This window comes from Megascapheus bottae, chromosome 9, assembly GCF_031878675.1.
Source record: "Megascapheus bottae isolate mThoBot1 chromosome 9, mThoBot2.hap1, whole genome shotgun sequence".
NCBI lineage: Eukaryota > Metazoa > Chordata > Mammalia > Rodentia > Geomyidae > Megascapheus > Megascapheus bottae.
Window position 1 is genome coordinate 41,429,664 of NC_143517.1, and position 14,002 is coordinate 41,443,665.

General features: G+C 38.4%; 1 protein-coding gene across 2 annotated transcripts in view; it reads right to left on the reverse strand.

Moving 5' to 3' along the window:
* Ncald (neurocalcin delta) overlaps positions 1-14,002 on the reverse strand; it is a 251,349-nt gene that overhangs the window by 65,697 nt on the left and 171,650 nt on the right. The window contains exon 1 of one of the 2 annotated variants that reach the window (XM_090339160.1): positions 9,955-10,128. The exons of the other annotated variant lie outside the window; for it this stretch is intronic. The gene's annotated coding sequence lies outside the window, so the exon portion shown is untranslated. Of the gene's footprint in view, positions 1-9,954; positions 10,129-14,002 lie in introns of those variants that run through there. 2 annotated transcript variants of the gene reach the window in all.

Here is a 14,002-nt window from a genome sequence, read left to right on the forward strand (position 1 = left end):
GCTTACATAAGAAGGAGGAATGGCAGTTTTATTTTAAACTCTTTAAATGCTCCTGTTTAAAAACTGTAGAATGGTACTTACCAGGGACTGGAAGGGAGGGGAGAATGGTGAGCTCAGTTTGGAAAATGAAACATTTTGGAGATGGGAGATGATAATTGACTTGTAAGGAGATAAGTGTACTTTATGCACTGTATCATGTACTTAAATTGGTAAAATTTATATGTATATTTTTCCTACAGTAAAAACCAAGATCGTATTAGGCATTCTACAATGGGAGAATGATGCTTTATTTTTCTTTTGTATAGCATCATAAGTTCAGTATACTATCCGGTAGCATAACTAAAGTTTTTTTAAAAAATCTTTTGGGTTTCTAATAAAGTAATCTTCCTGACAGGATGATAACAGAGCATGTAAGAGCACTTTGGTTGGTATTTGAAATTCGTTGTTTTTGAGAATCGGAGAAGGAAGAGTCCTTTTTCCAACACTTTTGGAGAGGACAAGCACAGCAGATGATTAACAAAGTTTTTTTTTTACAAAAATGGAATTCATACAAATGGTTGCATATTTCTTAAATGACTTCCATTTTTTGGAAACATATACTAAATATACCAGAAAAAAATCATGAAAAGTATAGCTATCACTTAAAATTTCATTAAGCTTTCTCTATAGAAAACACCTAGGAGAAAATAGTCTGCTTTAATTGCCACTGACAGTTGATCTTGTGCAAGCACTCAGGGTTCACCCATGTGCTGGGGTCCTTGCTGAGAGACCAGGAAGAACTTTGGCTGTGGCTCAAGACACAGAAATCCATTTTCATTTCCAGTGTCTACAAGTATCAGCAGAATTGGCTAGAAAAATCTTCAAATTGCGAAGACTTGGTGTAAGAGCTCCATTAAAGACTCCTCACTGGTTTCAAAATATTCAGGTAATTGGAGAGTTAAAGGATGTATCATTGATTCTGTTTCTCTCAAGCAAAGGACCTTAGGGACAGCATTCAGTATAAGCTGTTGAGTGACTAGCTAATACATGGATTTGATGCCTACCCGGTGGTTGTTTTCTGTTATACTCACCATTTTACATACATATTGTACATAGTTTTAATTGTGTCAGTCCTGGGGCTTAAACTCAGGGCCTGAGCACTGTCCTTGGGCTTTCTTCAAGGCTAGAGCTCTATCACTTGAGCCATAGCACCACTTCTGGCTTTTTCAATGTATGTGGTACTGAGGAATCAAACCTCGATCTTTGGGCATGCAAGGCAAGCACTCCACAACTGGGCCAAACTCCCGGCCCTATTGTACATATTTTTTGCATGTATAATTTGCAATGTTCTTCTTAAGCATGGCATGATCTGATTAAGGACATTCTGATACTTGCCAAACACATACATTGATGACCAAATTTTCAAAGGCTTCAAATAAAATGATATTTTATTTGGTGACTTCAATCACAGATTTTTTTCAGAGTGATGATTCAATGTCTTACTTATTATAAGTATCAAGTTCATAATCCTTTTGTTGTCTTTTTTTATTGTTGTTGTTGATACTAGGGTAGGAACTCAGGGACTGGTCCCATCCTTAGCTTTTCTGGCTCAAGGCTGATACCCTACCACTTGAGTTGTATCACCATTTTATCTCCAGTTAACCACCAAAAATTATATCCTCAGATATCAGCCTTCTGAGTAACTGGCATTGCAGGTGTGAGCCACAGGTACCAAGTAGTATAATATAGTTTTATAGAAAATGTTTGAATTATTTAGTATGGTTTTATGTAAATATAACTTTACTAAGCTGGCCAAGGTGATTCCCTCATCTTACTATAAACCATTAGATCGGAAAATAGAGCCAGACAGTTATCAACTCACCTATAAATTATAAACCAGCTAAAGTTAAGAAGACTAATGATAGTAGTTTGGGGGCAAAACAAAATTTATATCTTTTTAATTGGAAAAGTCAGAATTTTTATGGGAGCAAAATGGAGAAAAACGAAACATTTAACTTAGCACATAGGCTTTAAAACACTCTAGCAAAAGGAAACAGGTTACTGAAATATGTAACATATATTACTCGCTGCTTCTAGCTTCCTGCTATTATCAGATCAAATTCCTCATAAGTCCATCAATTCTAGCTTCCATCTTTTAGGTGACACATCTTTTCTTTTAGGATCACTTCTTGATTTTTTGTCATGGTATTACATATGGGTCATCCTTTCATTCTGTTGGCCAGACACTTTCCAACCCTTCAGATCCAAAGGTCACTTACTCTTCCAAGTCAATGCCATATATCCTCTCAGGTTAATTTAGTCATCAATCATGAGTATCCATCAAGACATGAGGCATCATGAGAGTCTTAACCAAAGATGGATACCATAACTCTGGCCCCTTAGATACTGCTATTACCCAGTTTCCCTAACTTGACTATAGACTTGTCAATGACTGCCCGCTCCAGTGTTCCCCTAGCAGTATCTGTCTTACTTTAGAGGGAACATCTTTGGTAAGGGATATGTCCTCATTGTGAAAGGTCTTGGTAACTGGATCACATCTGCCTCATGTCTATAGTGAGTACACGAGGGACAAGTGGAACAAACATACCAGTACTTGAATACAGAAGGAATATGCTCATAGATTCCCAGCCACATTCCTTAAATGAATGAGTACCTTTCCTATGAGAAAGCGAGAAGACCATCAGAAAGGACTAAAGTTTTAGCAAGCAAGAAGAGAGTTAAGGGTGTTAATTTCTCTGCAACCTGAGTCAGGGATTCCCCTTTGAATAAAGGACAAGAGAATCACATTTCTGAGCATTCCAAATACTAGTTATTTAAAACTATAAAGGTACAGGTCAATGGGACAGCTGCCATTTTGGCAAGTTGTTAGGAGGAAAACAAAACAAAACTACTTTGCTGAAGAAGTTAAATCTTACCTGGCAGAGGGGGATTCCCTCACTTTACTATAAATCACTAGAGCAGAGAATAGGTCCAGAATCATTGGAAATGGGCCAAAAGGGGATAGCAAGGTCTAAGCACTAGAACAGTGGGCAGCAGATTGGCAAGAGTAGATGTAGGAAGGAAGGGAAGCAGTGGCAGGTAGAATGGCACAAAGACTGACATCTCCATAGGAACCTCCTGCAGGGAGGGCCCAGCCGATAGGGGGCCATGAGTGAGAATTCCCTACAACATTAATAAGTAGGATGCTATTCCAAATCTACAAGCAGGTTATATTCTTGTAGTTATTATAATTTCATTTATAACTGGCAGACATTTTATTTCAGAAATTATTTCAAGTTAGGTTAGGTATTTAGAAGCCCATTTTCCTGTCTAATCAATATGTCCCTGAAGGTCATTCTCCTATAGAAATTTTTTACTAGATCTGGTTTCCTCCTCTGTTCCAGTCACTCTGACAGCCTAAGAAGTTTAGTAAAACCATATAGGTCTAAAACAACAACTTTGGTTCTGTTCATAAATGTGCAGATTATGCCAGAGCTCATCAGGACATGTTTGCCTGTATCTACCCAGTATCTGGAGAGATAAGGGAGACAATGGAATCATCTATAGATTCACATCTGATGGAGGTTGCCTTAGCCCCAACTGGAGCCATTGGCTGAAGCACCTACACTTGGTGTTTCTGTGTGGTCTGGACTTCTTCCCAACACGGTGCCTGGGTTCCAAGGAATGATGCCATGCATGAGATCAACAAAGCTAGCTGAAGACATTTTGTGATCCAGCCTAGAAAGGCAACTAACATCATTTCCACTGCACTCTGTCAGCTAAGCCAGTCACAAATCCATTTGGTTTAAAGGGCAGTAGACAGTTGGACTCCATCCCTTGATGGAGACTGCCATTTCACAAGAGCAGGTGAGAGTGGAAATGATTATAGGCCCATTTTGGAAGATTACATTGCTCAATAATATACACTATTACTTCTGAAGACATGGCAATGCATTCTAACTTAAAGAGCTATATAGCATAGTGAAGGAAGAATGAGGGCTGTCAAGCCAAACATCTAGAGATCCATTATATATATTATATATATATGTATGCATATAGGTATATATATTATGAGAGAGCGAGAAAGAGAGAGGAGAAAGAGATGTTTGTTTAGACTCTCTGTGTCTTTTTCTTTTTTAAAAAACTGGAATGTTGTCAAAAACTGTTATTTTGAAAGGACCATAGAGGATTGTGTAGGAAGCTACATGTTAGTTGCTTGAACACCAGAGACACATGTTTTCAAGTTTAGCATTGCTTCTTCCCCCTCCTCCAAGAGGACGCTGGTGGCATCATTAACAGAAAAATCACTAATCACAATGTCACACTTAAAAACTCTCACTTACTATGCCAAGTTGAGCAGATCCAAAACCTCATGAGGTAGGAGTATGATAATATTAGTTATACTATTCAAATGAAAACTGTAACTTTGGTAACTGTGGCCTAGAGATTCTAGTAAAGAGCCCCTAGGAAGTGGTAAAGAGGATTTGGAGGGGCTCAGAGTTTGGCCTAGTAGTAGAGTGCTTGCCTAGCATGCACGAAGACCCGGGTTCAATTCCTTGGTACCACAATCATAGAAAACAAGGCTGGAAATGGTGCTGTGGCTCAAGTGGTAGAGCTCTAACTTTGAGGAAAGCCCAAGGGCAGTGCCAGGCCCTGAGTTCAAGACCCAAGACTGGCAAAAAAAAAATAAGAAGAAAGGATTTGGACTCAGATCATTTTAGCTAGATATCTGGAACCTAAGTCCCTGGTAACTGGAACTGAGCCCTTTTCCACAACTTCTTTTGGAACTGGTAAAATTGAACAGGGCTGCATTTCTAGTACCACTGAGATTAGGGGCCGTTTAATATAGCACTGAGACATCCCAGGTAGGTTAACAAAGGAAAGATGGAAGAGATACTTGATTACCAATGTAAGCACTGCTTACAGAAAAAAAATTATTGCATGACATTATTTGCATGACATAGGATATTGGCAAAAGTGAAATTCATTCTCTAGACCAGTCTGTGCCAGTCTCATTTATATTCTGAATGAGAGATAGCCTTTGGTCCCCTAGGAAGAGGACTGGGCACACTGACTCAGAGTCTGTGTCACTGGTGGAAGAAATGGCTCACAAATGAGGCCTGTGATTTGCTAGCTGAAATGCCTCTTCTGAGGAGTGGTTAAGGTAGAGAAGCTAACGGTTATCAGGTTGCCTCCTTGTTCTGATGTGTTTTTCCTTATTTTCTTCCTTCCTTTAGTAAAAGCTCTCTTTTTGACTAAGAGATAAGCATGGCCTCTTAGTCCTGGTTGTTGGTACACAATTAGATAGCAAGTTACATGACAGCAATCTTGTCTGCCTTGCTCCTTGTGGAACCCCCAGTATCCAATCCAATATGAGGTACATGGTAGGAATGCAATACTCACTGGGTACACAGAATGAGTAAAAGCTCATGCAAACAAAAGTCAGAGTTCCTCAAAGTAACTGGGGTTCTACCTAGTTAGATAACTCGGTTATCTACCCTATCACATTAAGGCAGAACTCAAAATGCCTAATAAGAATACTGTGGATTTAGTAGATTGTTAATAAATGTTTGCTGAATGGGTGATCAGGCTATACCAGATCCACGGTAAGACACGGGAAGGGGGAAGGATGAGATAATCTTGGTGGAATGCTTTTTTTTCATTATATCTCAAGGATGTTATAAATATGGTTGTCACAAAATTGATGGCGGTTTTTACTTGTATGAATCATATGAGAGCCTGTGGGAGTCTGCTGAATAGACAGCCAAAGAACACAGAACTCTTCTTGACATTTACCTCTAATGGAAGGCTCTACATGTATGAGAGCAAAGAAAATCCAAGGTCATCATTTAAAAATCCATTCTTGCATACAAGTAATGTAGACAGCCTTTTGTTTTCGTGGAGTTGCTGGAAAAAATTCAGAAAATATGGACAATCCTCTCCTTAAGACTAGCAGCAGCTACATGATACTTTTTAAGCTAGAGATTTCTTTACTGTAAATCAAATATAAGCTTTCATTGTGATCTGAGAATCTTCTGTTCCTCATTAACATAACGGAAACTTTAAGAGATGCTGTGTCTTTAATTCAAGGTATTTATAGGTATATAGTCTTTTTTTTAAAATCCCCTAAATTTAGCCACAGAGAACAGGCTGCTTTTAGTTTGGAAACTGTGGCTCCAGTGAATTTAAATATTTATCACATAAATTTTATCTCAAAGTCTCAGTGAAACCAGTCACAGTATCACCTCTGGAAACAATAAAAGTTGCTACATTATTTTGGAATGCTATTCTAGTTGGATTTCCATCACGAGGCACCATTTAAATAAAAGTTAATTTCATAAAAAAGAAAATAATGACACATTCCTTTCTGAATAGAAAGTTTCAACCACCTACTATCAAGAAGCAAAGTGCAATCAGGGAGTGAGAGACGTTTAAGTTTTCCCAAGTTTCTTTCTCAGGTTGTGACAGAGACTCAGAGCCTCTAAAGCAGGTGTTCGTTTCTAATCCAGGGAGTAAAAACGGTGTGAGAACATCCTCTTTCATAATCCCTCTGAGAGCAACGTGAAGACAAGTTGCTAAGCCTCCATTTCAAATGTGAAGGATTTGGGATGGGTTTAAACAACAGCTTGTGTAAAATGTCATACTTCCTGCTCTCTTACGCAGGGACGATGGCGCTGATGTAATAGGAGGAGGACCTGGAATATTCTAAACACAGTTAGCAGATGCAGAGTTCCCCAGTTGTGTGCAAAGGAAAACCTAGTAATATGGTCTGCACAGTTAAAGTGAGGTGAGGAATGAGACCATTACTTTTATGTACGTCATACGAGACAATAACATGAACACCTCCTGCCATGGATCTCAAACATCCTCTAAGTCTAACTAAGGTGTTACACGCAAATTTCTTGGGAAGTGTCTCCATTACTTTGGAGACCTCTGGCAGACAAATTTGAAGTAAATGGAATGAACGTTACAATTTGTCAACACACACATACACACACACACACACACACACACACACACACACACACACACACACGAAGCTGTGAAGTCATAGGAAGGTCTTTAATGTTCTTCTCTTCAAATATGTGAGCACACGAAGTACCTTCTGGAGTATTTCTTTAGCCAGGATCTCATATAACACCCAGCATTCTTCATGTAAGAACTACTTGCTTATCTTCCTTGAGTGCATAAAGGTCCCTTTGTAAACAGGCCATGCATAAACACTGTAAGTTTTCCTCTTAACCCTTCTCTAACCAGGTAAGAGTTTCTTGGTGCAGATAATATGAGGCTGCAATGAAGCTAAAGGAGGAAGGTAAGGGAGAGTGACAATTAGTTTATAATACGACACCTGTTTCTGTACAGGATTTGGGAGAATAAAATCTTAACTAAGTATGAATATGAGATTCTGGATATTGTCCAGTGTAGTTCAGTGACCTTTCGGTATCACAGACTATTCATATCATTTAGCTCAGGGACAGACAGAATTCAAGAGAACTCGGTGAACTTGGCTGGCAAAAAGATTAGATCCCGATTTTCATAACCTCGAACTGAAATTTAGTATTACCTTCAATTAAAATGTAGGCCACAAACCATGACACCTGTGATGTTGTTGCCAAGAGAAACCACAGATATTTTCACATCATGTTACACTTATACCAACTCGATCTCAAAATATCATGTGTGTGTACCAGGACTTCCAAAATATGGTAGCTGTCATACCTGCTGCTAATTTGTACTATTTGATAATGCATTATTAATAATGTACATGTACTATTTAATAATGTCTTATTAATAATGTACATATCAGAATTACTATAAAAACTGGCTCATGTTCTTAAATAAAATTGATTTCCCTTGTAATTCTGCATGGTCTATTTTTAAAAACCTCACTCTTGAAGGAGTCTATAGGTTTCAAAGAGGTTTGTGGCACCTAAAAGGTTAAGAAACCCTGAAACTATACACAGGGCATTTAATAATGCAACAGCCAGGTTTCTAATCATTCCTTACCAGAATCTGTTGAAGCTGAAGCAAACTTGACCTTGAAATCAGCAAAGTCTCGTTGCTGTAAATGAATGATTCTGAAAACAGCCTATTTTCCTTTTCCTTTTCTTTTCTTTTTTCTTTTTTTTTTTTTGCCATGGGCAAAGACCTGTAGACTCAAGACCATCACTGCTTTCATACCATAGCTTCCTTTCATAGACTACAGCATCTTTGCCATTATCACTAAATTGTTCTGTTATATTTTATAGTGTGGAAATCCAGTGTATAAGAGGAGTGTAGTGTTTTAAATTAAAGCCATAAGATGACTACATCAAGAAAACCTCTCATGACAATACCATAGTTTGAGTATCCAAGTGCACTCCATCAACCACAGTGTTTTTAATAATGGCACTCACAGGTCCTCTCCATGCTCAATTACAACATTGTGCAGCAATTAATGTATTTTTAAGGGGTGTTAAAATGGGGCCTTTGAGTTATTATAATTACAAGATCAATTAAGTGATAAGATGGTGTCTCAGTTGATGTGCTGAGGATGTTGGCGTATTTGATTTTTGGAAAAATCCTCCATGGAGGTTCTGACCAAAAACAGACATATCAAATGGCAGCAAGCTAAATGAAGAGCCACTCATTGAAAGCTATTGAGAAATTATTAATATAGCTATAATTTTTCACTTAGCGCTGTTCAAAAGTCCCACCTATGAGAATAAAATAACCATTTGCATTTCAAAACTATAAATAAATGACATAAAAATAAAAGCAATATGTTGTTACATTAAATTGAGCTGTCATCAATGCACCATCAATACAGAATCCTTAGATATAGAGAGTTATGCCTGATTTTTGTTCCTGGTGAAATTACTATCTATATTATGTGTGGTATGCTAAAATTTGTTTTCTTTCCTGTAAAAGCTATAAGATTTTGAAACTTGGTTATAAGTCTGTCTCCATTAACTTCAGAGGTTTTTCATTGAATTCTAAGCTCCAAGCTTGTACGCAATGAAAGCAAACCCTGAATCACTAAACTTGAAAAGAAAACAAACTATACAAATACCAATAAAACAATTTGAAGCATATTGTAGGAATAAAGTTATCAAATTTAAGATCTAATGCAAATTTTCAGTGACTATGTTTGAGCTGAAGTAGATAGACCTTGTATCAATGACATAGTTAGTTTCAAGTCTATTGTTTTCTTCTCTGGATAATTATTCCAATTTTTAAAAACCCAGCTTGCAGGAGTTTTTATTAAAAGACTATTAAATGCCATTCTCATCATAGCCCTAATTTGCAGGAGAGGGCACTAAAGATGTGTACTCTGCTCTCACAGCCAAAACGCAACCCCATGCACACCGCATGCAAAGATTCCATCCCAGTTCCATGGCATGCTCTGCATTATTTTTCTCTAAACAGGAAACTGTTTACAATTTTCTCCAGTATTTTCAGAATACCACAGTCTTATTTACAACAGAAAAATCCCAACTTTGAGTCTAATGTTCTGTCTTCTTATTGTTGCTAATAATGAATTTACAAACAAGCTAGAAAGCGAATTCCAAACTATTCTTGGCTGATTCAGAAGCAGGGAGCAATTGCAAAAAGGAAAAAAAAAGTTAGTTACACACTGCAAAAAAAAAAAAAATGCTGGACTTTTAAACTCCAAACAATACTAAAGAAAAGATTCCTGGAATTCAAGAGAGTACACTGGGCTCAAGCGACAAGTCTATATCTTTAAATGAGGTTACATTAGCAAGTGTTGAGCAAGAATCGCGATTATATTTTAACCTCCTTCACAGAACATTAATCCCAATTTAACCAAATTCCAGAGCCTCTGCACAAAATTCATGAGTAGGAGCTGTTTCACATTCTTTGCCTCGTCCAACAACAATTGCTCATGAAGACAAACTTGTAGAAGGTAAGGGAGGAGAAAACCACATGAGCTATAAAAACGCCTAACTATAGTACACAAAGCAAACTCATTACCTCACACACAAGGGCAGGGTTTAGCAGTCCATGCTCCACTGCCCCTGGGAAACAAGAGCCACAGAAGCAACAGCAGCAGCAGCAGCAGAAGCAGTGGCAGCAGCAGCAGCAGCGGCGGCAGCGGCAGTGTCCAGCATTCACCAGATTCTCCCAAGCCTTTGGCTGCGTGGACTCAACCACAGACTCTGCCTCTAGCTGACGTCAAAGTCTCTGTCACATGGCCAGATGAAAGCCAAGAGAGCATTGGTTGTCGTAGCAACCACAGAACGGCTCTGAAATTATTTCAATAGGTCATCTGTCACTGTGTGGGGTGTGTGTGTGTGTGTGTGTGTGTGTGTGTGTGTGTGTGTGTACTCACAATGCATAGACATCACGGACAGTTCTTGACAATGTCAGCTCCCAAAGTTGTGACTCAGAATTGCCTATAACTTTCTTCTTTAAAGCTTTTGCATCTTTCTTTACAGTTGCTTAGAGGAAGATGCAAGATATTCTGAAGTTCCCATGGATTTACTATTACCAGAACCAAGTGTCTTGTCTGCCTGTCTATCTGTCTGTCTGCCTCTCCGTGTTTATTTCAGCACCAAAGGAAAGAAGTCAGAAAAACTCTGAGGAGATATTCCTTCTTAGCCAGTTAAACTTATTTGCAAACAAATGAAAAACAGAAATTGAAGTGGAGTTAAAGATATTAAAAACAAACAAACAAACCTGCAAGCCAGCAGCTGGTGGCTAATGCCTATAATCCTAGATATTTAAGAGGCTGAAATCTGAGGATTGTGGTTCAAAGCCAACCTGGTCAGAATAGTCAGCAAGACTCTTATTTCTAATTAGTAAAAATTTAAAAGGCATATAAAAAAACAAAAACAAGTAGAAGTACAACTAAATTGACACAGCACCCCCACTGAGAAAAAGAAAAGAACAACAGCAACCAAGAACATAAGTTCCCAAGAAAGTTCAAGCCTCAGTAAAGGCACAGACAAAATAATTGTTAATAGAATAAACTAATTGCTGTGACATTTATAACATCCATAAAATATACTTTGATCAAATCTATTTAGTGGAAAGGATATTTTTAAAAAGGAAATTACTTTTTTTTTCTTTTGCCAGTCCTGAGGCTTGAATTCAGGGCCTTGGACACATTTTGCTCAAGGTTAGCACTCTGCCACTTGAGCCACAACACTACTTCTGGCTTTTTCTGTGTATGTGGTACCAAGTAATCAAACCCAGGGCGTTGTGCATGCTAGGCAAGCATTCTTACCACTAGGCTATGCTCCCAGCCCAGGAAATTACTTTTTTACTGTTATTATAAAGGTGATGTACAAAGCGATTAACAGATCATAAGCCAGGCAATGAGTACATTTCTTTTTGGACAATAACACCCCAAAAGATTTATTTATTTTTGATGGTCCTGGGGCTTGAATTCAGGGCTAGGCCATGTCCCTGAGCCTCTTTGTGCTGAAGGGTAGTACTCTATCCGTTGAGCTACAGAATCACTTCTGGCTTTTTCTGAGTAGTTTATTGGAGATAAGAATCTCAGGCTGATTTTGAAAAGTGATCCTCAGATCTCATCCTCTTGAGTATCTTCCTAAGAATACAGACATGAGCCACTGGCACCTGGCTCATGTAACAATCTCGTGGAGGTGCTGGAACCACATTTCTGATGGCAAAGAAATAAGTGAATGAGCCTGACACTAAGTTAGAGAGAGCATTGAGAAATACCGCAGTGGTGCATTGTAAAATGTATATGCAGAAATGATGACCCAAGACTTGAGGCACAGTACTGTTTTAAAGTAATTGTGACTAAGCCAATCCCTTTGCTTTGGAGCCACCATGCAGGAAGCAAGTCTTCTCTCTCAAATATTCCAATCTACCCTTTGCTGGTGTTCAGCACCAAGTAAAATGGGTTAGTGTGAAACACAATAGAAGGATGGTCTTATCTGTTTTCTACCTGAAGCTTCATTTCCTTTAGAAACATTCTAGCTTTCTATTGGCCTTCCATACATGCTTATGTCCCATACAATTCTCTTTAATTATCAGGAAGTCAAATAATGAAACTCATAAGAAAATCTTCTGAAAAAGACATTGAGAAAATGTGTTCCTTTTCAGGGCAGGACACAATGGTTCAGACCTATGATCCCAGCTACTTGGAAAGAGGTCTGAGGTTACCCCTGGCAAATGTTCATCACCATATCGGAAAACTAGCTAAGGGCTGGATTGTGGCTCTGGAGTGCTTGCCTTGCCAGTGTGAGGCTCTGAGTTCAAACACCAATAGCATCAAAAAGAAAGAAAGAGCCAGAGAGAGAGAGAAAAAAAGAGAGAGAGAGAAAGAGGGAGGGCAGGAGGGAGAAACGGAGGGAGGGAAGGAAGAAAAGAAGAAAAAGTATGACCACTCAATAGACAGAAGGCTAAAAATCAGGGGAGAAGAAAAGAAGACATTTCTCTAAATAAAAATCCCTAAGGACCCTTACATGCTATGATTATATGTGTGTGTGCACACATGCACACATGTACATATAATCATATATACCTATATGCACACATATATGCACGTATTTCCATACAGATATATATATGTTTAGAGAATATATCTGGATTCTTACAAAATATAGATGGAAACTATGGCAGATGAGTAGATTACACTGGTGTCAGTTTAGAATGACTTCTCTTCAATGGATTCAGAACCTCATTTTTAATGACAAGACTATTTTCCGATCTGGTTTTTTTTTGTTTGTTTTAATCATAAAGGGTCCCTTTCCACCTTCCTTTCCTCTTCTGTAGAGAAGTTAGCTTTTTCTGAGAAAATTTACTTTCTGGGTATTTTAACTATAGTACCACAATTGTAAAATCAAACTGTGCAAAGTACTCAAGCTGGGAGCTGGCGGCTCACTCACATAATCCTAGCTACTCAGGAGACTGAAAACTGTGGATTGCTGTTTGAAGCCAGCTCAGGCAAGAAAGTCTATGAGACTCTTCTGTGCAATTAGTGACAGAAAAAGCCAGAAATGGAGAAGTAGCTCAAGTGGTACAGTGTTAGCCTTGAGCCAAAAGATCAGGACAGTACCTCCATCCATCGTTCAATCTTCAGGATTGGCAACAAACAAACAAAAACTACAAAGAACTCTGCTCCTTTAATTTCAGGTCAATGAAAGTTGGGAATTTACTTGTTTGGATGAAAACAAGTCTAAAGATGTCTGTTTAAATTTATTACGAAGTTGCCTAAGGGAAAGATTTCAGCCATAGCCACAATTTATAAATTTAGTTATAGTTATAGTTATCTAGTTATAGTTCTGTATTTTTCCCCAATTCAGAAGTGTATGTTATAAACATAGAGGCTGAAGTTTAGAAGTGGTTGGAGAAAATGTATCTTTCTAGCTACCTGGGGCCTCAAGTTCTCCCAGCGGTCTGATTTATCAGCTCTCTGGCTCCCAATCCATGGCTGAATGGCATCTCCCTTGTTCACCTCTCTCTGAAGCTTTAGCATCCCAGAGTAAAACTGCAGAGCCACTCTTGTCCACTAGGTGAGGCCCCCTGAAACAGGAAGTTTTCAGTTCTAACATCTCTAAACTCCAAACTGCATGCTTATTAGGCAGGGATTCTACCATGTGAGCCTTAACTCTAGCCCATAGTTTGAATTATTTAATGTTTAACAAAGTATGCTTTAGTATATATTAAATTAGGTTTAAGTTTCTAGTCACTCAGTGAACGGACTTCAGACTAAAAGATGACCTGGAGGATGTGGCTAGGTGGTAGCGCACATATCTAGCAAGCACGAGGCCCCAAGTTCAAACCCTAGTATTGCTGAAAAGAAAGAAAAAGGACTATGCGTGAACAAAGCTCTATAGTCTGCTTCTAATTTGTCATCACTGATTCCTCTTGCAAACAACCTAGACTTAGAGACTCGACAAGCAAGGACTATCAGTTTTCTGCAGGGTTAAAATAATAATGCTGATCTCTTTATAACTCAAGTTTCTATCAAACTGACTAATCCCAATGCAGCCGAAAGTATCATAGGAAATATTTATGAGCTCCTTCTCCAAAGACAGCCCACCAT